Genomic DNA, 25,453 nt, shown 5'->3' on the forward strand with positions numbered 1-25,453 from the left:
GGGAACAGGGGAATTTAGAGACAAGTGTCTATCGTAAACCTACCCACACCGAAAAATACCTCGCTTTCGATTCTCACCACCCTATTTTCCATAAAAAGTCTCTAAAACTTTACTCAGAAGGGGTAACTGTCTACTAACTGTCTACTGGGTATCCAAACGCATCCACGTGATGTGGTATACAGTTGTTGATTGGCGAGATCGAGTTATGAATAATTAATGAGTCTGCGAAATATTTATAAAAATGGCAGCGAAGGTAGGGATGTACTCAGCGACTCACGAAAGCGTTACCGTGCCCATTGACAGAGGTAGGAAAGTACGGATTGCGCTAAGAGTCAATCAGATTGCAGGATTCGTTACCGTGCCCTCTGAGAAAAAAGTAAATATTAAGTTAGGTAAGGAAATAAAAGATCCATCTTGTATTGAGCTTGAGACAAAAGAAAAGGAGAGAAGTGACATCTTTCTTTAATGACCGTTAACAGTTACCATTGTTTTGAAAAACAAAGAAAAACATGTTCGTTTGTCTGCAGATATTATTGATTCTATCTCTCATGGTGCACTAATACTATATCTCACCATTGATATCATTGTTTTGAAAAACAAAGAAAAACATGTTCGTCTGTCTGCAAATATTATAGATTCTATCTCTCATGGTGCACTAATACTATATCTCACGAAAGCGTGATGTGAAGAGTGGCATTTGTACCAAAATGAAAACAGCCTTAACTTCTGGTTTTGATGTCTCGAAGGAAAAAAAAACCTGAAATAAATATAAGAACAATTTAGAGTATAGAGAGCTTTACGAGTTTCTTACATTGTTAAATGAGGCTGACATTCATGAATCAGTCAGTTATCATTTGAATTAAGCTGAGAACTGACCAGGCTCCACTGGCTTCGATCCTGACTGGCTGTATGGCTGGTAGCTGGTCTCTTTCCGATCTTAAAATGGTCGCCTTTGTTACACACCCGTTTAGTGGGAACAAGGGATCTTCGATGCAAATAACTTGATCCCGTTTTCAAACCAAAGGAACCAAAACATTCAAGTAACATGCGCTTCGCATGTGATGTTAATCTAGCACTGAGAAACAGGATAGCTTGATTCTCAAATAACTTGATGGGAATTGCCTCAGGAAAAAAACATCTCACAGTCTCTTATTGTAATCCTCCATTGATAAGATCCCTTCATCAGTTCATCAGCGGTCTAGTGAGGACTTCCTCGTGGAGATGCGAATATGGGGGGGGGGGGGGGGGGTGGTAAAGGTTCTTGCTTGCGCAGCGAGAAGGATTGAGTGGACTATTTGGATCTAGCAAAGACTAGTGCATGGTAGATATTTCGTACTCGCCCGTTTTTGTGAGGATGAATTAAGAGATTTCGATGTTAAGGATTTGAAAACGCAGCAGAACAGAGTAGATAAATAATAGATTAAGATGTAGTTGTTTGCAAATGACCTAAGAGCCTTTCTGGGAAATGACTCTAAAAAGGTTTGCGGATAAGACCGGAGATTTTCGATCTGCTAGCGATTTCGTATCAATTATGACAAAACGGAATTATGTTTCTCAGGTAGTTCTGTCATAATATTGAACCATTTTAATGACCTTGTTAGAAAAATCAAGGTCAAGAGGCATGTCTCCCATAAAAAACTACGGCAGAAGTAAAACTTCGCTGAAATCATTGATTTTAACAGTGGAAAGCTTAAGATGTAAAATGGAGGAATTTAGCCATTTTCATGCAAGATCCAAATAGTTGAAACTTTCATTGTCCCAACATTTATGTATGGCGCTGGGCTAATCAGTTTAAAGAAGCTGTGACTAAGGAAGTCGATAGCTCTTCAGGACCTTCCCCGCCCTTAATTTACAGGTACTGCGGACTTTCAACTGCTGATTGGCATTACAAAAAATGAGAATTTGCAAATATACGATGGTGTTGTTTGTATATCCCATTGTATCACTGAGGTCAAAAGGATTTTGATGAAAGAAACCCGGATTTTCAGGATGTAACCGAAATGTTAAAAAAATTTGGGATATGCTTGTGTCACCCGTACAAAACCTGCTAGAATTACTACAGGTAAGAATTTTACTTTATTGAGTTAATTCCGTTATCTCAACTGATTCTTATTCAGTAACGTTACCTGTCCCAGTTCCTTATTGAAGTCGCAGTCGCAGTCGCAGATTAGACTGTGTGAAGTAAAGTCGGAGACAAGAAGTTCACGAATTTTCATGAATCCTTCCAAGAATCTGTTGGGGTTTCTTTTTCTTGCAATCTTGGATTTGACAAGTGGAGAAGGTCAGTTTCTTGCTTCGTTTCTGTGAATGAAAAAAATATTCATTCGCCATTCAAATTCTAGGTGTTGGTTGTCCCTTTTAAATCAGTGGTAAGGTATGTGAAGCATAAACGTGTTAGGCTAGGAATTTTTTCCAAGAAATCTGATTTTCCTTTTTTTGAGAAGTCATTTGTCACGTTTGCTTAGCTTTATCTTTCGAGTTCGAGTCCTTATTTCTCATAAATTTCCCACATTTGTCAATCTGTTTAGTTCATCCATAGTGTTTATGTAAACAGAAAAAAGAGTAAAATGGAAAAAAAGTAAAGTAGGTCACTGAGTAAGAAAAGAAAGAAAAACAAAAGTTAGCGATGTTTTAATTTTCCAAGTGCAACCGATATCATTCTTAATTAGTTTTTTTTTCAGTCTCTTTATCTCCTCTATCTGCCAAGAGAGTTTGCTGGATAAACATTCTAATGACTTAAATAACAAGTCATAAGTCATCATAGCAATCGTTATGATGGTTTCTAGACCAATCAGTTTCGCCATGCATGTAGATTTTGATGAATTTTTCTTTTAGTGTTGGGTTTATTGCTTATATCAAAGTATACCAAGAGCAGTAATAGCTAGATTATTGTCTAGCTATGTATTTAGCTTATTTGTAAAAAAAAAAAAATGCAAAAAAATTAAAACGCATTTATTATGCTACATATTTTTAAGAAAATAAAATGCAGTTTAAGTGCACGTGTCTTTATCCAAAGGAATGATGTAATTTTTATTGAAGGTGAAATTGCACTACGCGAAATTTGTGGCCGCGGAATAAACAACCCCAAGTCGTGTAGAAATAAATTCACTTCAATTCCTCAACGGCGTACACGATGTAGTTTGAAATTAAAATTAAAAACAATCACAAAAGTCACACAATATACGATAGAAAGAAATAGCAAACAACAGGAAGGAAAGAGAACTATAAAACACCTACATTGTTACGGCCACAGAAAAGACCAAGATTAATACTGCTATTACGAAACTCGCCAGGGCCAAAAAAAGAATGGAAAGGACGACCGGAAACGAGAATACAGGCACATTACTTGCTAAATGATAAATTATGCGAAGTAGCAATAGGGCGGCAATAAGGTGGCAATAAAATGATGAAAAAAATGCTAATGAAACAATAAGTATAAACGTTTGCTAGTTAAAGGATGAAAAGACTAAAATAATGAACTTCAAACACGCATAGAATCCAACACGAAAAAAAATGTCGCACTTAAAACTTACAGAAAGGATGTAAAATTTATTGATGCTTGAATGCTTTCGAGCAACTACACCGAGAGGATTGCTAAATGTTTTAAAAGACTTCTCGCGGGCTTATTTCTTCGTTTTATCGGTCAACCATCCAGTCCATAAGATATCGCCCATACCAAGTGAAACCAGACCCTATTGTCTGACTGTTTGGCCGGTGGCTGGTGACTGGTGGCTGGTGGCCGGTACCTTGACAGCAGGTATTTCCACTGTAATTCGATGCTTCGATGTTCGGTGGATGGCTTATTGAGTCAGTCAGGTTGATCGATTGAGTGAATTATCCTTGGCTAATTATCAAAGAATTTTGTCTCACAGTACTTTTAATTTAATCCAATGGAAAGCACTTGCAAAAATTTACTAGTTACCGAGACGCGGTTTGAAATTTCATAGCGCGACCCAACCGCAAGAATATTATCTTACTAGTGCTAAAAAGGCAACTATGGATGCCTTCAGTTTGTAAACAGAGCTAATAATATGGCCTCACAAGCAAAGCCACAGTGCTTTCTTGCTCACTGCCCCGGCTATCCTGAAAAATCATCATTTATGTCTGTCCTTCAGCAGTTCAAGTTTTCAGCACATTTAATAATAAGTTTGGAAACTTTTGGTTTTAACTCTTTGGAATCTAAAGCACGAAATATTTCATTACTTTCTAATAGAGGAGATTAAAATTAAATGTTTTGTAAGGAAAGGATTTAACGGTGTTTCTTACATTATTTGTGTACAAGAGACTACGAGGTTTTCAAGTCACGGTGTGTTTCGGTAGTCGAACCAGAGAGCGACTTTCTGTATAAACTGTGTTGCATCTCAATTAAGATTCGAGGATTAAAGTGTTTAAAATAGTCCAGTGTCGGCTGAGAGATATTTTGTTACAGTTTCAAGGGCATCGTTTCTTAAAAACAGTTGTGTTTATATTTGTAGAAGGATGTGTGAAATTGATGGATGGGTCTCAATCTTTTGACGAGACAGTAGAATACCCTCCAATGAATTGGTTTGAGACACCGGCAGTTGTTCAACTTGAAGCAGGTAATGAATTTATCAAATATGTATATAAAAAAATATATCTATATATCTATATGTACACAATTAAGATATATCCACCCCAGACGATAAATAATGACTGGTTCGCATGTCTACTCATGACGAGCTTTGCGTCGGAAAAAAAATTTATGCAAATTAGCTGGCTGCACATTGAATGTGCAGCCAGCAATTTGCATAAGTAATTCAAGCCAAGGCTCGACGCCTCTTGGTGGCATGAGGTGTTCGCTAAACATTCCAGGACATCCGGTAATCGCTTCAAAAAATGTAATTATGCTCTCCTCGAATGAAATGGAAAAAACCGCAACTTCCGATGATTACAATTCTAATCATTTTCAAGATGCAACTCTACTTTGTTCACTCATTTTCCAGAAACAAGAGTCCAGAGAAATGTCTCATACAAACCTAACGGGTCTAATTCGAAAAAACTTAAATGGCGGTACGCTAAGCTTATTTTCTCTGTAGAGAAAATACATGTCTTTAAGAAGACAACAGTAAATCGTTAACACAAGGTCCACGAATATTCCTGACAAAATGTTACAGAAACATAGAACAGGAACAATTTAAAACACGTAAAACGAAGAAACTCAAAAATAGCCTAAAAAGCGGTACCGGTAAAGCTGATTTCACCTCCATGATCGAAGATCTAGGCCTACGTAAGGTTAACTCCGACAAACCCTTCTTTATACAGTCATGGTTTTTAACTTTCTGGTCTCCTCCTTCGGTCTTCAAGCTTCGGCGCAATGCCTTTTATGTGCGAAGGTTTCAGTTTGGAACGGCATTTTTAGCTTTTCCGTAGACATCAGTCTTCGGAAAAGCTAAAAACTTAACAGGGGAGAAGCTGGTCTAAAACATCGTTATTGCATTTTAGGTCATTGGGAACAAATTCACACGTATGAATATCGTCTTACGCGACTGCCGAGTTAGGAGGGATAAGAAAAGGTTAAAAATAACCCTCAGGTATACGCTACCCAAGAGGGTATAGAAGAGATTAAAAATAACCCTCAGGTATACACTACTCAAGAGGGTATGCCAGAGATTAAAATAACCTTCAGGTATAAACTACCCAAGAGGGTATAGAAGATATTAAAAATTAATCCACTACCCAAGAGGGTATGCAAGAGATTACAATAACCCTCAGGTATACACTACCCAAGAGGGTATGCAAGAGATTAAAGGTAATCCTCAGGTATACACTACCCAAGAGGGCACGAAAAATTGAATTCACACCAATTTATATCAGGAAACCGCTCTTTGTCTGGACTCTTTCTTTTGACTGAAAGTTGTGGCATCCACCATTAACTTATATAGTTATTATCCTTTACTAATTCCCGAATGTCTTTGTCAAGCTCGGCTATTCTCGACTGACATCATTGCAATTTCCGATGATATTTCGACTGGAGGCATTTCCCGCCTAAAGTGTACGGTCGAGGGCGATTTGATTTACCGCATCAACAGCAAGATTATGTTTTGAGACCTCGCCAATCCATCTGATGGATTTCTTCCTGTCTAATTAGTCCGGCACAGAGACCACTTGAAGGTATAACATGTATGTTGTTTGGTTACCTGGCGTTGAACGAACAGCCTTTGTAAGCGCGCTTGAGATCTGCTGGCAGGACAGAACGTATTGTAGTCATCGCGGAATCGACGAAACAATTCGTTATTTGCAAAAGCTTTCGGCCTGATTTCACATTAACTTCTCGTTAGCACATACCAGGACTTTTTGGGGTCGAGATTGGATCCCGTAGCTATAGAAAGCTCAGCCGATCGATCGAAGACTTCAGTCTCCAAGATAAGATCGCGCCAAGTGATTTCAATGCCAGATTTCTTGTGTTTTCGTAATTGAAATTCGAGCATAGATGCAGTATTAATTATTAGGTGAACCTTTAACTTATAATCAACAGGTTTAAGTAACCGCATAGACACCTACCGACCGTAAACGTTGATGTAATTCTCTACACTGATGACAGAAATATAGCGCCTCCGTAGAATGCATGCTGCGTTTTTTTTTCGGGGCCAAAGCTCCTCATGACCAATCAGAATTAAAATTTAGCAAAAATAAGAAAATATCAACACAAATTATCTTGGTAAAAGACAATGCAACCCAGTCTACTAACAAAATTCGTTCGATACGTTGCCCTAACTACTTATTTTGAACTCTCTCTTCAGCGTGTTCGGGCGAAGAAGCACTTGGGCTAGAGAGCGGTCTCATTACTGATCAACAGATTACCGCTTCATCCTCCTGGGATACGGCACACGGAAAACAGAACGCCCGACTAAACCGCCAAGCCGCCCGAGGTAAAACAAGTGCCTGGTCAGCGAGAAGCAATGACCTCAATCAGTGGCTTCAAATCGATTTCGGACGAAATGTGAAAATTACGAAGCTTGCGACTCAGGGACGTAATGACTACGGCGACCAATGGGTGAAAAGTTATACTCTCGCTTACAGCGCGGAAGGCAGTAACGTTTTTCAGGCCTATCAAGAGAATGAATCAGATAAGGTGCAGTGGTTTCCTTAATGTTGCATCTTATGTAGCGAGGGCTGTGAGGAGCTTTGGAATTTTTATGTAATTTTTATTTATTTTTAATAATAGGGGTCACATTTCATAAGACATATCGCCATTTCGTGTCTTCTTATCTCCATTTTAAGTTTGTGTCTGTATGAGTAACACATCCGGCTTCTCATTGATTCTCAACCATATGTAAATATAGCTGACGTTTTTCATTCGAATCGTCAACTTTTTGAAATTCAGTGAGGTGGTTAACCAACCTTTATCAACTTTTAAATAATGCTAAACTTACTGTTTGACTTTCCCGAAGACAAAGTGCAACAGTTTGTTTAGCAATTCTAATTAGCGGCCTTTCCCCGCGCTTCTAGTCGTTCATCAGTAAGTCAGCCAATCTCACTCTTGAGGTCCTATGGCGTTGGAATCGCCGTGAAACATCATCAACGGTGCATTCATCGGTCTTCGTTGAAATTCGCTAAATTTGCCAGCGATTGTCTTTGCGGAAGTAATCTGAATTCCTTGTGAAGTCACATGAATTGTTCATTTTGTTTTCCAGGTTTTTACTGGTAATACAAATCGGAACACCGTGGTTACCCATGTCTTGTTGCAACCAATCACAGCTCGATATGTCCAAATAAAACCAAAATCATGGAATAACCATATTGCCATGAGGGCCGAGTTTTACGGCTGTATTCTCTCAGGTAAGAGACCGGTCATTATTTAAGGGGAGGGGGGGGGGGGGAAAGGTGGGAGGGAGAGGGGGGTTGCAAGCAGGTGGCTTTGTCATAATCAAATTTACCTGATTTTCCCTTCCCCCTCCCCAAGGCTCTATAATATCGTTATGATCATCTCTCGTTGGCAGTCGATTTTCTTTAATCTCCCCTTTATAATGTTGGCGACGAATGATCCTCCCAAATTACTCTGCACCCCTTCTTCCCAAGGTGATTACTGATCTTTAGCAGAGATAAGATAAATAATGAGGCATTACTCCATGGATATGGTTACATGGTTATCATCAACAATCTTAGACATTACCTTGATCAATTTACGCATTATTTTATACCTTGAAACAAATCATAGACCGTTATCAAGTACTTGGTCGGAATGTCCACATGAATCACGTTCAAGAGCGTCTTCGTGACCAAAGCGAGGTAACCTTTGGACAGAACCAGAAGCGAGCCAATAGAATTGAGCTTGAAATTCTATCTGATACTGTATATGTACAGGTAGGTATTTTTACAGTTAACTTTGGATAAGGGAAATTTGTTTTTTGTACCCATTCGTTTGTTCCCAAGAACCTTTCGCACTCATTCGATTCGTACTAAATTCAGACGATTCGTTCCCAGTTTGTTTCAATTCGTACCCGTCCAACATTCAGTGACGATCAAAACTTAGGAGATCTCAAGAAAGGATGTTGATTGTTGCGCAGGACACGTTAGTAAAGAGACAAGCGGGTAAAACACTATCAAAGTTCTTTTGCGCATACTTGTAATCTTCTTAACGATAACCACTGAATTATAATTATTGCCCTGCGCGATGTAAGGGTATCACATAAAAACTGGACACCCCACTAATAAAACTTCTTCAACGCAGATTATATTGCTGCTGATTGCGGTATTTGACATCAGAAACCAACCATACTTTCAAGTAAAGTGGGTTCAGAAACATAACTAACATAGAAAACGAACATAAATTAATAGGGGGTAAGTTTCTAAAGAAACTGTGGTGCTGCGTCGGTGGAGGAGTTTTTTCATTCAACTAATTTATTCCTGTCTTCTCGTCACCATATTCCCACCAATGGCGTAGCTCCACTTTCTGCATATAAACCCACACACAACCTACAATTCCTCCAATCTCTCTGAAGAAGGGCTAACGCTCGAAACGTGAGCTTTTTTACTCTTTACGGTGGCTAATTTACGTTTTCAACCTAGTTGTTAACACTAAATTACCTGATAAATTAATACGGTTACGAAACGACAAAACTGTCTGGGTGCCATTGGTCCTAGTAGGATACAAAATGTTCCTGGGTAGGAAAAAAGTGGTGATCAATCAGTAAAACTGAACCCTTATGTTTCCGAGATCTCTACGAATTACAGTTGGCTGAAGAACATATTGTAGCAATCGAGGCCATTTAATTGACCGTTGAGATTACTTTTAATTAGTCTTGGTTTCTGACACTCAATCGACAAAGCGTTTCATTCCAGAATGTCCAATAGAACTCAAATAAAAATGAGAATGGTATTTTTACAAATTAAACTACATTGACGTGCCTCAGGGCGGTTTCGATTTGCATGTAAGGAATCACTCTGCTTATTTCTCATAGGGTCACGTGGATCTGCGTGGTATTAAAAATTTGACAATATTCAGCCGAGAGGTGATCTTTACGGAAGACAGTCGATTGGACCTCAGTGCTCCCGACTTGGTTCAAGATTTAAATATTCTGCCTCCTGGTTCCGATGGAGATGATGGGAAGCATGGAGTTCATGGTCCAACAGGTGAGTTAAGGGCTGCCGGAAATTCAAGGCCACAATCTTCTGTCCTTTTTTTATATGTGGCTTGTGTGGGTCAGGACCAAATGTCATTAGTGTGGGGGTCGAGAGGTACCAAATCCCCGAAGTTTACTCCCTCGAAATAGGCTAATAGGGATGTAGTGCTGGATGGGATTGCACTTTTAAGACTGGGTTGACTGTAATGGGGTTACTCTTTCAACAAAGTCATTAGAATGGGGTCGCAAATTGTCGCGATTTTGGATTATGCAACGCAATATTTTTACTATATTTATTTATTCGACTTTGACAGTCACAGTCTACGCCGAAATTATTGCTGGCTATGTAAATATTGTAACAAATGGCGGAAATGGAAAACCGGGGCAAAATGGTGCGAAAGGAAGAACGGCAGCCAACAACAAGCCAAAGGTACATTATTCAATAATTGATATGCGTGATATAGGAAAACTCAGGGAAAAGTCATTATTTATCGCCTGGAGGGGACTGGGGGGAGGGAAGGGGAGGGTGTATAATTTCGGGAACGAAGAGGGGTGATAAGGGGGGCTATAGAAAATCTACTGCAAATTAACTGCCAATCGGAGTGGGGGGAGGGGGGAGTAGGGATAAGAATAGAAAGAATCAGGGGAATGTTATCGAGACAATCAAACCCTTACAGCCACCCCCCCCCTCCCCCACGCAGGCGATGAATAACGACAGTTCCCCTGTTTATGATGATACGTCAGACTACGAAGCTTTCATTACAAAAAGGAACTGCTGTAAACTGAAACAAATTGTTAAATTTGAAGATCAGTATTGATAATTTAACGGATGTTTACTCTAACAGTGGAGGTTTTGTGTCAATAAGCAATAATTACTATTTCTAACTTTACTATTCAAACAGCAACCAGACAGGACATACTCTAACTGCGTAGCAGGCATAACAAGGACTGGCTGCACTACACACATTGCGGGGATACGAGGTATATCAGGCGGAAATGGAGGACCTGGCGGAGATGGTGGGAAATCAGGTAAAACTGAAACTTACTAGAGTAAATTAATTTTTTTTCTCTTGAGATTAACCGAACTGTCCAAAATTGTCAATAACGCCACTAGCGTTATTGACAATTTTTAGGCCGTTAAGAATAGTTCCTTTTCTGACGCCGCAACCACGCGCGGTTGGGAGAAGGTTCTCAAGAAATTCTGGTGCTGCGTCAATTTGGGGATTAACAAGATAATCTGGTGTTATCAACTGAGTTGATGATGGAAATTGGCCACCGTAAAGAATTTCTAAAGCTGACGTTTCGAACGTTCGTCTTTTTTCAGAGGGAATTATGAACAGCTAACGCTTGAAACGTCAGCTTTAGAAAATCTTTACGGTGGCCAATTTCCATTTTCAACTCAGTCGATACAAAGAGAATAATACATGACGCGCGTGGAGGTAAAGTTTCTCTTCGAGTATTCAACTCGATAGCTCACGAGTGAGCGCAGAAAACGAGTGAGATGTCGAGTTGAACATGACAAGAGAAATTCCATATCTACAAGTAATGGTGTATTATTTTGTTTATCATATAAACACAATAGCCCTTTAATGACAAGAACTTTTGTTTTTTCTTCCCGTATTTTGGTTTTCTTCCCCTACGGATTTTTCATTCATCAATCTCACTAAGTGGCGCGAAGGGCGGGTGACGTGTCAGCAGCTGATTGGGCATGTCAAATACACAAGAAAAGAACACTATTTTTTTTCACGTGTGTCGTTAAGGCTTCTCCCAGGGCTGGAAATCCTTGTATAACACCTTAGTTTATATGATAAAACCAAATTATCCGCATAAAAAATTGGTTCAGCGTACGTTTGATGAGATGTGGTGAACACACCGGAGGTTTGGAGAGCACGAAAGATGCGTAACAGTTGGCTGCTCTTCGAGCAATTGATTTCAGCCTCTTAGGTACACTCCAATCTTCTCAAGTGCTTCATATCTAGATGAAAAAACAGCTGATGCATGAACTAATTGTTTCACTGCATCTTCCATGCAGCAGTGAAATGTGTCTTATATGGTAATTCCCCTGCCATGCACACGCACGTTTTTTACTGTACCCCGCGCACAATGGAAACCTGAAGCACTCGCGCTAGCGCTGTTGACTTTGATTACTTGTACATGAACTGACTGTGTTATAAACAGTAGTAATCACCATTTAAATGCATTTACTTATGTCTCTCACCTAGGTATTTATTTATTTATTAAACTTAACAACAGGAAATGGTGGCGATGCAGGCCGTCAAACTCTTCATGTTTTGAATGTGAGAGGGAAAATCGAATTAAAAACTTGTCGCGGGACTGGAGGGCAGCCGGCAGTAAACGGATTAGGAGGAGACGGTGAGGACTCACAAATTCTTCATTAATAAAATTTTGCACACTTTTTTTTTCTTTTTTTTTCTATCACTATGATAGAATAAATATCATTGGTCGGACGAAACACCACAAATGAACCTATATCCAGATTCTCTGGAAGGCAGTGAAACACTCTGCTACCAATACTTCATCGGATCAGGAAGAAGCTTGGCTCACGATATGAGTTAATTAAGAAAGGTCAAAAACGATACGACGACGCGAAAACCGACTTAAGCAAAAACGAAAACCATGAACAAAGGCAATTACATAATAATTTGTAATCCTGGCGCCGACAAGTTGTTATTGTAATTGTCGCACAACGTATGCGACTCGGTGTCACTCTTTGTCGATAGCTCCAAATAAAACGGGCAACGCGACTATTAGACATTGCCTTCGTTTTTCTATGGCGCTATACTTAGCTTTCTCAACAATCATGTTTTAACCAGCGGAATGCAATCAAGAGAAGGTATGATCCTCAAAAATTAGCTGCAATCAGTCAGAAAAGAAGGGTGAGAAATTCAGGCTTAGACTGGACTGGAATCCGCGCATCCCAAGTGCATGACGGGAGCGGGGCAAAGTTTAGAGGATTCTTTATTCCCGCAAAGGAATCTGATGAGGCTGGATTAAAAGTGGATTGATGACCAGCTGATAGATGGGCAGATCAACTTGCAGAAGCATCAACTGAGCAAGAATAGTTTGATCAATTGAAAGAAATTGTTGTTTTCAGGTGGTTTAGGAGGACGAGGTGGCCGCGGGATAAACTGTAGGAGGTTGAACATATGTTTTAACATGAATTGTCGTCATCATCGGTGTGAATCATCCGGACTAGCTGACGAGGCCCCTCGCGGAGCACCTGGAAGAAGCGGAAGCAACGGACAAGGTTTTTTAATTGCTTATTTATTTATTCTTTAATTTAATTTTAGGCGGTCTTACGCTTCCTACACGTGAGAAAAGAGTGAAACGCTGTTTCAAGTTTAAGCGTTCCCCTTCTTCCTATCCAAACTTGTGGTGTTGGCTCGAGAAAGAAAACTGAAATGAAATGTTTTCAGGTCTTGTGTTCATGTTCAATGTTCCTTCCAAACATTATAATTTGAGGGGTAATGCTAGAACACTAGCTATTAGCCGTTCTGTCTAAAGTTTACGCTTCAAATGCATATTTAACAACTTTCAATTTTGTTACGATTTTACTTTTAAGGACTCGTAGCAAAAGGCTCCGATGGTCAGGTGGAAATTTCTTATCTTCAGAAATCTAGTTTGGGTGCTGAAGAATTGGAAAAGTATCCTCTGCAGCTGATAAAGATGATGACAAGATATGGTGAAGACCTTCTCTGGGCTAACAATGTCGAAAAAAGCGACGCTGTTCAAGTTTGTTATAAAATTGTCAAGTGACAAACCTGGAGCGTCCGAATTGACGAAAGGTTTGGCACTTTCGAATATATTTTCGTTTAATGTAGGTTACAGTAAATTCAGGGTCAGCGGTTTATCTGCCAATTAGGTTTCAGTCCCCTCGCACCATATGTATATATTTAAATTTTCGCGCGAAAAGAACAGTATGTTATTCAGTTTGTCGTCCTTTCATGGTTTCTTTATGGCACCCCTGTACTCCCTTTATCCAAACCGTCAGGTACGCTTTGCGTTGTTTTTTGCCGTTTTATGTTTCGCTTTGTAATCGTAGTTATTGTTGTCGGTAGTTGGTTGTAGTGTAATTTAGTTAATCGTGTTTCAGAAACCACTGGTTACGATTCAGTTGTATGGTTTGAGTAACTATCCGGAAATTTACTGGTGTGTTCGCTACAATGTACTTAATTAAAAGAAACTACATAAAAGAAATTTGCTGATAACTCTATTTTCGAAAGATATGATCTCAGCCCGGCAATAAATACGTATATTTCACAAATAGATTCCATGTTGCCGTACGTTTGTACAGTAATATAATACGGAAGACCTTAAAATGTGGTAGGAAAAAAAAAGTATGACTGGAGGCACAGCCTTAAAAATATTTTATCAGAAAATCTAAGGAGGTAATCTGCATAGAAGATGATATGAAATGTAAATCCCCATTGGGAGTTTGAAGCGGTACACAAGCAGTTATCAACTCCCTTGCTAATCATTTGTTTGGATCATTTCTTAGTGGCAAAGAGAAGACTGGCTTTTATGAACAAAGTAGGATACGACAGATTTGGGAATAACGAGCTGTTCGCACCTATGATCAAATGGGAGGTCTTCAAGGAACAAGTCGAAGTCATCAAAGCTCGTGCAGAAACGTTTGAGAACGCTTACAATGCTATCAAAGAATCGATTCAACGGCGTGATGACGTTAAGACAATACTGAAATCACTACCACAGGCTGCCAGACTTCAAGTTGTAAAGCAAAAGAACAGACTGGAAGAGGCCAGACGAGTAGCAGTGAGCGAAAAGGGAGCATATGTGTTGGTAAGTGTCCAAACCTCCATGTCGAATATATACCGATTCCTTAGCGAGAGGGTACCAACCTGTGAAACTGAGGTCTTCCCTCTTACATTCTTCTAAGATGAATAATGCTACACCGGCGATCTTCACTTGAAATACTCTGAATCAAAACACTTTCGTGAGCGAGTTTTGTCAACGTGGGCATTGCATACGGCGTCCTGTCCTTCTCTAAAACATTTATTTCAAAGGGAAACAACTAATGAACAAGTATTCTGCTCTGACCAGATGCCTCGACTCTACACGTGGGAATACAGCTTAGAAACAAAGTGGAGCTTAGTCCCATAGCCTTTTCTAACAGTGTCAGAAAATCAAAGGCTTTACGGAAAACGCACTGGTCAGGCGGCGAGGTCTTAGTACTTAAAGTACTTCTCTCCACCAAAGAGCACCAGTGAAGTGTTAGCGAAGTCGGGCGGATTGTTGAAGGGTAACCTGCGATGACGTAGCATCCAGTCCATTGGGCGTGGCATTACTCCTTGTCGCTTCGTGCTAAGGGCTTCCGGATATACTCCAGCTAAAAATAAGCCAAACGGCTAAATTTCAGACTTGAACTTCCTTGGTTTACTTCAATCTTTAAGATATTAATGAATAAAGGGATTAAGTTTCAAAAGAAACTGTGGCGCTACGTCGGTGGGAGAGTATAATAGGGTAATTAAGAGTAAATAAGGTAAATTGGTCATCGTAAAGAGTTTTAAAGATAAACAATTTAACTCCAAGTTCTCTCGTCATAAAATTATATCAGTTTATCTTAACTTTGTGAAATGTTATAAATAGCAGTAAGTAAGGGCTGCTTTCGCAATACTGACAAGAGTGAATGAGAAATAAACTCATTTGTCGGTTGGAATTGAAGATAACGAATACGCAAATACGCGGGGGAACCAAGCCGTGTACATATAATTTCTTTTCAGCAACATTTTCTCTGAAGAATAACTTAAATAACGATAGGCGACTGAAATGATAATTCATTTGTCTTATTTTATTCTACGTATCCTTGCCCTAACATTACAATTTTATGTCTCCTCTTTGTTGCACCAGGCTATTGGTGAGCTGGAGGCAAGTATGAAGAACAGTCTACTGGATGCAAAAGGGATGCTCTCAGATGTGTACGAAGCAGCAAAGTTTAACAGCGACGACTTATTTGTCATTCTTGAAGGAATAACAGGATTCTTTAGTGGTGTACTAGCAAAAGATCCTTTCGCCGCCCTTGGATCAGCCCTAGGAGTGATCGGACATTTTGTTGGCCAATGTGACCTTGGTGAACTTCAGAATAATTTGGATAAAGTAGAAAAATGGCTGAAATTTGGACAGGACTATGCTGCCCTGAAAGACTCAAGTGAATTGGATTTTGACCAAATGGATGTGGAAGCTGTACCTGAAGTAATGCAGGTAAACATTGAAATGCTGCATTTTCGATATCTATGTTTGTGTTTCTTAATAGCTTGTTGTTTTGTTGTTTGTTTGTTTATCTACTGATTTATTTTACTCTTTTGTCTGTTTTGTTTTCTGTGTGTCTCTCTGACTCTCTGTCTGTGTGTTTGTCTGTACGCCTCTTTCTTCGACCCTAACTTTATTGCTGTTTCCCAAGTTATATCCAGCTCATGACGATTTCTTTATCTTCTTATAAAAAGGCTAATCTGGAAATGAACAAAGAGGGACTTGCAGCGGACCTTGTTTGCCTGCTGGATGAGAAGTCAAAACCCCGAAACTCGGCAAAGTTTCAAGAACAGATCGAACGATTTTTTATCGCCGGTGCAGCAAGAATCGATCTCATAGCAAAGGTCATCGACTTGGATAACGAAATCGGTGGACATAACTTTGACATTCCGAACTTAGAAGAGACAGCAAATGAAATTGAAAGGCTTGGTAACTCTGGTGGTAAGGATCTTTGTGATTATACATCGCATCAATGCTACCTCTTTTTATAACAATAATATTTGCGCTTACGATCGCACGCACGGTCGTGCAAATGCAGGATGACGTGTGGCTATACATTCTCGCCAAAATTTCCCATCAAGTTTAGCTTGAAGGCCACGTCGCTTCACGCTTTCCCTGTTGATGATCCTCTCTCCATAAATAAGCAGGAAAACGAATATTAAGCGTGACAGGTCACGCAAAGCAACGGTCTAATAATAATATATTTCCTTTTTCAGATTCTCCCATCGCTGAGAGTACACAGCAGATGTTTCTGGATGATTTACTTACGTCCTATCAGCAGATAGAAACAGGATTTGCCCAAAAACTGTACCAGTTGTACAAAGGTTTCGAGTTTCGCTCTCTATGGATTGTTCAGGAAAAATTAGCAGAATTCGAACGGCAAGCGGTGTCAGCCGCCCAGGGAACAGGGAATCTCCAAGGGGTTTTAGAGCTTACAAAAGCACTTCAAGGAATCGATGATATCGAAAATAGGGGACAGCGATGCTTCACAAGATTTCGCCACACAATCACCACGCACAAATGGACATTTGACAGTAACAGAGCTAAAGACAACGTGGTATGTGATGTATTCCTTTTGTCTTTGTTACAGTGAGCTATAAAATAAAACAGATGTTGGTTTTTTGCAGTTGTTAATGTTGCTGTTGATGTTTTTTGAAATGTTTCCCTGTTTTCCATTTTGTTTTTTGCTATTTTTCGTGCGGTCGTTCATTCAGTAATTGGCTGTTTAGCCCCCTTGGATTGAGTTAAGACCTCGTTAAACGCTCATTTCATTTTCTTCATTTGCCTTTTCAATTTTTCATTTTGTCTTTCTGAGCAAACTTTGGCATTTCCCCGTGTGGCTTGTTACCTTGTTACGATTGTGACTGTGGGAAAATCAATTATTAAAGCAACCTCTGCATTAAATTTTATCGTTATTGCTATAAAATTGTTGACTTAAAGTTTCTTCTTCATTTCCTGCAGATGTTCGACGAACTTCATAAAGGCACTACGAGGTTTTCATTGAAAATTTCAGATAGCTGCGATCGCTGTTATAACGTGCGCCTTTTGAAGGTAATAACTAGGTTCAGTTAAATTATGCTAACACATCTTTGGCCATAATGTTATAATACGGGCATCGAGCATGAAAACTGATATAGTTAGTTGAGCCGTGTTTAACTTTGTTTATAACTGAATGAAGATCAGAGACAGAAACCTGAAAAACCGGATTTTCCATGGGGTTTATTTAGTCAGTAACATGCATTTTCAACGCACTTGATTTGAAGTCGGCAAACATTGGTTTAAGTAGCTCCTACGGAAAAATAATGTCAAACAGTGATTTAACAAAACAACTTTAGAACATGTTCAAGCTTTGGTGCCAATGGGGAATTTGACTGTCAATAGAGATAATTTTTCTAACTGTCCATGAGAATTAAGTTCTGTTCGCCCTAATCTGTATGATTTTTTGTTTTGTTTTGTTCTCCATTTTCGCCGTTTCTTTTTCAGATGTATGTTGAGCTAGAAGGTGAAGAATCTCAAAGCGGTGATTACCCATCGAGGGTTTTTCTTAAATTAAGACATCTCAGTGGCTCTTACTTTAGAGATGGAAACGGGAATGTCAGGGAATTCCGGCAGCCTTTAGGATCATGGCGGACGTTAGAATTCGACCGATTTGCAATCACTAATACCGAAGGATGCAACAGAGAAAAAGCGAAAGGAAACAGTAAGTAATGATTTAAAAGGCTAACCTTATATAGTATTTCGCGAAAGCCCTTCTTCCATGCGTCACGCAACGCTATCATCAAAGCGTGACATTCTACAGAACGGAGATTAGACTCTGACCAAACCAATTCGTTCTTCAACGCATACTTTTTCCTGCGTTTTTTCTTCCTATAATCAACTAACACCCGGAAACGCTGATAAAAACGGAGCGTGGAGCGTTTTGAAAAAACGCCTCTTTCATAACCTGGATAAGTCTGTACATAATGGACATCCAGTTTCAAATCACTTGTAAAATATTTTTCTCGCAAATTTTCAGAGGATTCTCTCTTCTGTATGAGCAAGGACGATTACCGCTTTCAACCGATGTGCTGCCATTATCTCAGCGGTTCACCGTGTGATGACACACTTCTCGGAGCAGAAGAATGCCGGAGTCCATTTGGAACCTACGAAATGACCATACCGATTGACAGCGAAACTTCCTGTACAGCCAGTGGCTCGCGCATAACAGACGCAAACTGCAAGGACTTTGATGTAAGTCTGAGTTATTAGATTTGATTAAGAAGTTTTTGGGCATCTGAAAATAAAGACAATCCCCAAGTGCTCTAGGCTAACAATTTTCCACAAGCGTTAATTCACCATTGCAGAGAAAAACTAATATTTTAACGTCAAAGTTCGCGTTTTACTTGTCTAAATTATAGTACTTTTTAGCGGTTTAGAAAGGTTCTTCCTTCATATGCATTTTGCCTTTTTTTATTCCTAACTTTATTCCTCTCCAGATTTTTCCGATTCGTTTTTTTAAAGCAATTACATCTGACTAAAATCAAGAGAATATTTGATCTGATGCCTAGGGAGGAAATTGAAGCAAACAATGGCATCGTAAAACTTGGTAGATGCCATGCAATTAGGAAAATAATCCTTTTCTTTTTACCTTTATTCTTTATCCTCCATTTTCAAACAAATAATTGTTAATTATTGCCGGAATGAGATTAGAGTACTGGCTACTTGTTGCAGCCATAAGGGTCATAAATTAAAGCTGTGTACCAAATCATGTTAGAATCGAATGTGATCGCGCATGCAGTTAAAACGTTAAAAAAATAAAGTGAACGGAAAGATTACTGACGGCTACAATACGTGAGAGTTCTAATTAATCTAATTGTTTCCTCTTGTGTACATCAGCGTTCAGTGTTCACAAAAATGAATGTATGGATTCAGTATCTGTACTGGACTGGTGAGTACCCAACAGGTCCAGACGACCTAAGATGCAGCAATTTTCAGGACCCAGACTCCGAGGCTGAGCATGTTCCCGTAACTATTAACCATGAAGCATCAGGTGATATCGAATCATAGAGAAAATTTTAAAGAAAAAAAAGACACAATAAACGCAGTGGAAGACTGCAATCACTGTGATTTATGGAAAATTGTAAACGGCACTCACTAGTTTAAGGCAAGGGGACGAGAAAAAGAATAAAATAATGGCAAAACATTTTCCTTTGTTTGAAACTTATTGCACATATGCAGGGAGGAAGGTATTAGTGGTTGAACAGGGCTAATGGTTTGGGTGCTGCATGTGCTCTAGTTACAAAAGGGTTCGGTTCATGGGTTCATTCGATCAGCGGACATTCCCAATAATGCATGAGGCACCGACTAAAAACCCGGCCAATTCCATGATGACCATAACAGTTGCAGTAGTAGAAAAACTGATTATTCTTAGATGGGTCTGTTGCGGCCGAGAGCAGACAAAGATGAGCATAGTCTGTTGTGCATGAGACACCGACTATCTTCTTACCGTGGAATGAAAAGCAAAGTTGGACTGTAAGACTGATTAAAGAGGAAATACATATTCGACTGGTCATGTTTATTTTCATCATATTTCTTATGCTTTTCATTCATTCGTTTATTTTTTTTTTCGCTTTGTGGAGAATTTTTTTGTTAAGGAGAGAAATAAATTGAAATGAGGAAGCTCGACCTAAGTTTTCTCTCAGCAACGGACTTGTGGAGTGGCATATTGCGTCAGATGTCTTTAAGGACTCAGGTATTCATCTGCGTTAAAGTAAGGCAAACAAGTTGGACAACCAGCCCTAAACAATTTGTCATTAACGATAGTTTTGAATCTCTTCTTTTAAATTTACTTACACTTGGTTCACCCAGGGTAACATTAATTGGAATTGGTAAATTGTTGCTGGTGATTGGAGCTTGGCTTCCAGTCAACTTCTTAGTGTTGTGTTCACACTGGCAGAATTTTCCTGCTTCGTTGGGTCCCTGTGGCCCTGGTGGTCCTTGTGAACCGTTTATACCCTGTGGACCTATTACCCACTGGACACCTTATGTTCCATTGAATCCTCGAGGTCCGGTTGGTCCGACAGGTCCTTGAGATCCATTGAAACCGTGTTGTCCGACAGGGCCTTGGAGCTTACTCACGTTCTCTAGCTGAAAGATACACAGATGTCTCCATTAAAAGTACTTTTTTTACATACATACATTGTTCTGTTAGTATTAGTTCAGTGAGCATTTTGTTATACACTTAAATTCAACTTTTTACTTTCAGAAGAACTGTTGAAACATGTTTTTAAAAATATCGTTCATTTTCTTAAAGTACCTGTTTGGAATTATTCTTGCTCATTTCCTCCACACTCTGGTGTAAGCTGGCAATTGAAGAGTTCAAACTTGATTTTAGTGACGACACATTCTCTTTGAACAAGAGATTAGAGAAATATTTACAAATCATTAGTGATTTTTACCATTTAATCCATGCATATGATATCGCAATCCAGAGAATTGTACATACCTGTAAGTTAACAACACCTGTATTGGATTTTGAAACAATCACAAACTCCTTGGTGAAACTTGTCCAAGCAGAACGAATTAACAAGTGAATCGACGGTTGCCTCATAGGAAACCTACCTCACTCCTTGAGTTTGCAAGCGTCTTGTTAAGCTTTTCAACGTTGCCTAATTACGTTTCTAGTCGTCGTAAAGGCCAGACCGTCGATATAAAGAATGACACCATATTATAAGAATATTATCATGTACACATATTAATAAGTGAAACCTTGCAGATGAAGAAAGGAGAAAGCATTCAATCTGAAATGTAACTTCGTCTCCTGACCTTTTCCATTAGAAATGAATTAACGGCAGCCAAAGATTTCTGCAACTTGACGTCTGCATCTTGCAGGTTACTTCTTGCTCCACACCGAAGTCTTGTAGTGCCCCTTTCGTCTGAAATAGAGGGATATAGAGTATCATTGCTATCTTTTTATGAAAATTCTTCAAAAATGAATGGACGCTGAGAGCTCCTTTCGCTCAACCTGCTCTTGGAAAAGCTGAGTATCATTATCCATGGAATCATGTGACAGAACCATTTGAAGGACGTATGTTTGCTAGGCCACAAGGGGCACTGAAGTAAAAGATACTGCCATTCTGTTCCTGACATCGATAGGTTTAATTCGTTACCCCGCCAAAATTTAGACCTCTTGGAATTCATTTACCAACAAATTGCTTAGAGTGAGCGATTTACAAACTTAAAAAGCAGCAGTTTAATTGGGAAACTCTCAATTAAAGCATAAGATACTCTTTGACGGTTTTGCTCATGTTTCTATCCTTAAAGGATCTTAACACATTGAGAAACCATCAAACAACTCAGAAATCAAAGTTTGATTCATCTGTCTGCAACGCGTTTGCAAGGGTCGTCATCAGTCTCATGGTTGAGAAAAGTGAATAAGGGCAAGAACACGATGAAGAACGATTGAAACAGATATAATAACAGGCGAGGGTACCTTTAGCGACATACTTACAAACTTTTCTTCAAATTTTGGCAATAATACACGAATTTCCATCAGCGCTTTGTTTTTTTCTTCCTGTACATGGAAAAAATTTTATTTAGGAAAATAACGTGTTTTCTTGAAAGCTAGCGATTTCAACGCCAGCAATGGAGCACTCAAAGGCATGAATTTGATTTACTTATGTGCATCCTGGTACAATTGATGAATGACTCTGACTCCTCTTTAACAATTTTTAAGAGCTGTTATGAAAAAAGGGGTATAATCTATCCTCAGCTGATTGATACTGAGATAGATCAATCTTGGGAACGGAACCTGTACATGTACATCTCCAGTCAGTCTGGCTTTCTTTCAATGCCTTACATTGTCCCTTGTGCTCTGGGTGCCGACAAGTACTTTCAACGCATTTCCAATGTTTCCGAGAGTGTTCCGATGTTTAGAACATTCCAATAACTGTTGTATTTTTTCCGTATCGGGGCCCAAATGACCGGAACAAACTTAACTTGTACTCGAGGATTTCGCTGGATAGCTGGTAGTACTTGAAATGACTCGATACGTCGTCTTGGCATTCCAGGAGAGAAATCAGGGCTGAAATACCCGCAGCCACTACAATCTTTGCTTTCCGTGAATCAAGTAAACATTTTTAAAGATAAGATTCTCAGTAAAATATAAAATTCTACAGCCCATTTTAATAACCTTCGATTCTAATTCGTTACATTAACAAATTTTGGTTCCGCCATACAGGTCATATGACAAGGAAAAATTTGCACGACACGTCACGCAACACACCAAGCTGGGTTTGTCCAGTTGATTTTAACGGTCACAGGGGTCAAAACCGTTGTGGTCCATGACACCGTAAAATCATGAAAACAAATTTGCAGAAAGAAGGGCTAGTTCATCGCGTTCCGTGTGTAAAATCTCGGAAGAAACTGCAAGAATTCTTTCAGAGTGTATGCGTGTTGTTTTGGTAACATTGTAACGTATTTCAACTTAATTGTGTGTCCTTTTAAGCAACGCGATATGTCTCTAATGACTAGAGTGCCAAACTCTATTCTTCAATTTTGATCTTCTCCACACTGTGCGTAGTTCATGACCAGATATTTCAACGAAAATTATCGAGAAGGTGCCTTCCGATTACCTTTGTCTACTTTGTAAGTTACGCAATCGCGCAAGCATTACGACCAATCACGTATACGCAACGTTTCAGGAGAACTCGGCATCTATTCTCCATTCAGTTGTTGTGAAAACCTGAAATCCTCAACGTAGAGGATAAACAAACGAAGTTTGAACGGTCAAAAGGAGATCTTGGTCGAGTTTCAGAATTAAGCAAATGATTTTTTACACGAGCGCAATTGAGCAAATACATGGATTTGCGTTGTTTTTAAGATGTTGGTGGATGAACGCTACAGATATACCCGCGGGTTTGAGGCAATCGGTGACCTCATTGGTGTATAAACTATATACTGATATGCTTTTTTAGCCCGATTACCGCCTGCATTTTGAGAATTCTTTCGTACAAATTTTTGAATTTTGATATGCAAATAAAGGTCGAAGAGAAGGCTCTCCTCTGATCACGCTTGTATGAAAAATATTTCAGCTGAAGTTTCCATATTTTGTCTGTGAACTAATCGAAGGCACCTTTTAACTTGTAGCAAGATAGAATTCCGTGAGTTATATTATTGCAGTCGGTGCGCGCTGGACAAAATCTGTGAAATTTACACTTACGATCGCTGTTCACAAGGTGGTCTAACCAAGTTTTCAAGTTTCAAGTTTCAAGTTTATTAAGTTTGCAGGAAAATCTTTGTACAATAATCACCTCCTGCAAATAGTGAGGTAATCCAGGCAGGCGGTGTTAAAGACATACAACACAAATTACAAAAACACAAATTATGCGAATTACTCGATTTTGCACACATTATTTGACAAAAGAGGGAAAAGGTGATAAAAAGTAAATTAATATATTATGTTTGAATTATAATTAAGATGCCTTTTTTATTTCAGAAATAAGAGTGCTAGTGCCAGCATAACTATCCAGACTTCCTAGAGTTGCAAGTAGTAATGCTTGAATTTTCTTTTTGAATATGTGCTTCGGCAGACTTCGATAGCTTTCGGGAATACTGTTCCAAATTTTAGCCCCAACGATAGAAAAAGAGTTTTTATGATGATTAAGCCTAGAATAGTTAATATAGTAGTTACCAGAAGATGCTGATCGGGTATTATACTGATGTATGTCTTGTGTAGAAATAAAAAGATTGCAGATATTTTTAGGTGCAGAGATAGTGGTTATATCAAGCATTAAGATTGATGAAAGTTTGAAGTAGAGCATTGTTATTGGCAGGATGTTAGATTGCGCGAAATATGGAATCGCATGCGTTCTGAAAGGCAGAAAGTAGATCAAGCGAACAGCTCTCTTTTGGAGTATAAGAATTTTTTCTGAATAAGACTTGGAGGCTTGGCCCCAGGCAATGAGGCCGTAAGATATATAGGGAGAAATTAAAGAATTATAAATACTTAGAAGTGTTTTTAAGGGGACAAAGTGTCTTAGTCTCGAAATAATTCCAATATTTCTTCTGATTTTTAAAGCAATATAATTAATGTGATGTTTCCAAGATAAATGTTGGTCAATTATTACCCCTAGGTATTTAACATGATCCTTACGTTCAAGATCAAAAAACGTTTTAGTGCGGCTATCATAGGCCTTAATGCGGATGTTAAAATTAATGCGTTTTTGATATGGATGAAAAATTATATAGTTTGTTTTCTTAATATTTAACGAGAGTTTATTAGCGATTAACCAGCCGACAACCTTAAATAGTTCACAGTTGATGATAGTTTCGAGAGATTTTAGGTTTTTATCAGCATATAAAAGGTTAGTGTCATCAGCAAAGAGATAAAAGGTTAGTTTGTCAGAGGCCATGTAAATGTCATTTACATAAATAAGAAACAGTAGGGGACCAAGTACACTCCCCTGAGGAACGCCGCAAAGGGTATTTTCCTTTCTAGATACGTGGGGACCAACTTGCGTGGTTTGGATTCTATTTGACAGATAGGAGGAGAACCAATCGTTTACTATACCACGAATGCCGTAGTGGGATAATTTATGAAGGAGGATAGAGTGATTGACAGTATCAAATGCTTTTTGAAGGTCAATAAATACACCACAGGAGAACATTCCCTTGTCCATGTTTGATTGAATTTTGTTAACAATATCAAGGATTGCATGCTCGGTTGAGCGCTGTTCACGGAAACCGTACTGAGACTCATAGAATAGGTTATGTTTGCTAAGAAAGGACTTAAGGCGGTTGTACATAATTTTCTCGAAGAGTCTATTAAAGACCGAAAGAAGTGATATTGGACGATAGTTCCCCGGTTCAGCTTCATCCCCATCCTTAAATATTGGAATGATCTTGGCATGCTTAAGTTTGTAGGGGAAAATACCCCTTTGAACCGAGTTGTTTATAAGAGTTGCCAGAGGGGCTGATATAATATGACATGAACATTTAAGTAATCGAGTTGGACACGAGTAAAGTCCATGGGACTTGTTTGTTGGCGTAAGCATTATTTCAAGCTCGATTTCAGAAGAAAGAACAGTGTCAAACACAAAAGA

The 25,453-nt window shown here is 39.0% G+C and overlaps 2 pseudogenes; one reads left to right on the top strand and one right to left on the bottom strand.

Annotated features, from left to right (window-relative positions):
• Window positions 1-241: 241 nt before the first annotated feature.
• LOC131781898 (uncharacterized) lies at window positions 242-19,515 on the top strand (annotated as a pseudogene).
• A 157-nt stretch (window positions 19,516-19,672) lies between these two features.
• Window positions 19,673-22,037, bottom strand: LOC136282594 (uncharacterized; annotated as a pseudogene).
• Between the last annotated feature and the right edge of the window lie 3,416 nt (window positions 22,038-25,453).

Source organism: Pocillopora verrucosa, chromosome 7 (genome assembly GCF_036669915.1).
Source record: "Pocillopora verrucosa isolate sample1 chromosome 7, ASM3666991v2, whole genome shotgun sequence".
Classification (NCBI taxonomy): Eukaryota; Metazoa; Cnidaria; class Anthozoa; order Scleractinia; family Pocilloporidae; genus Pocillopora; species Pocillopora verrucosa.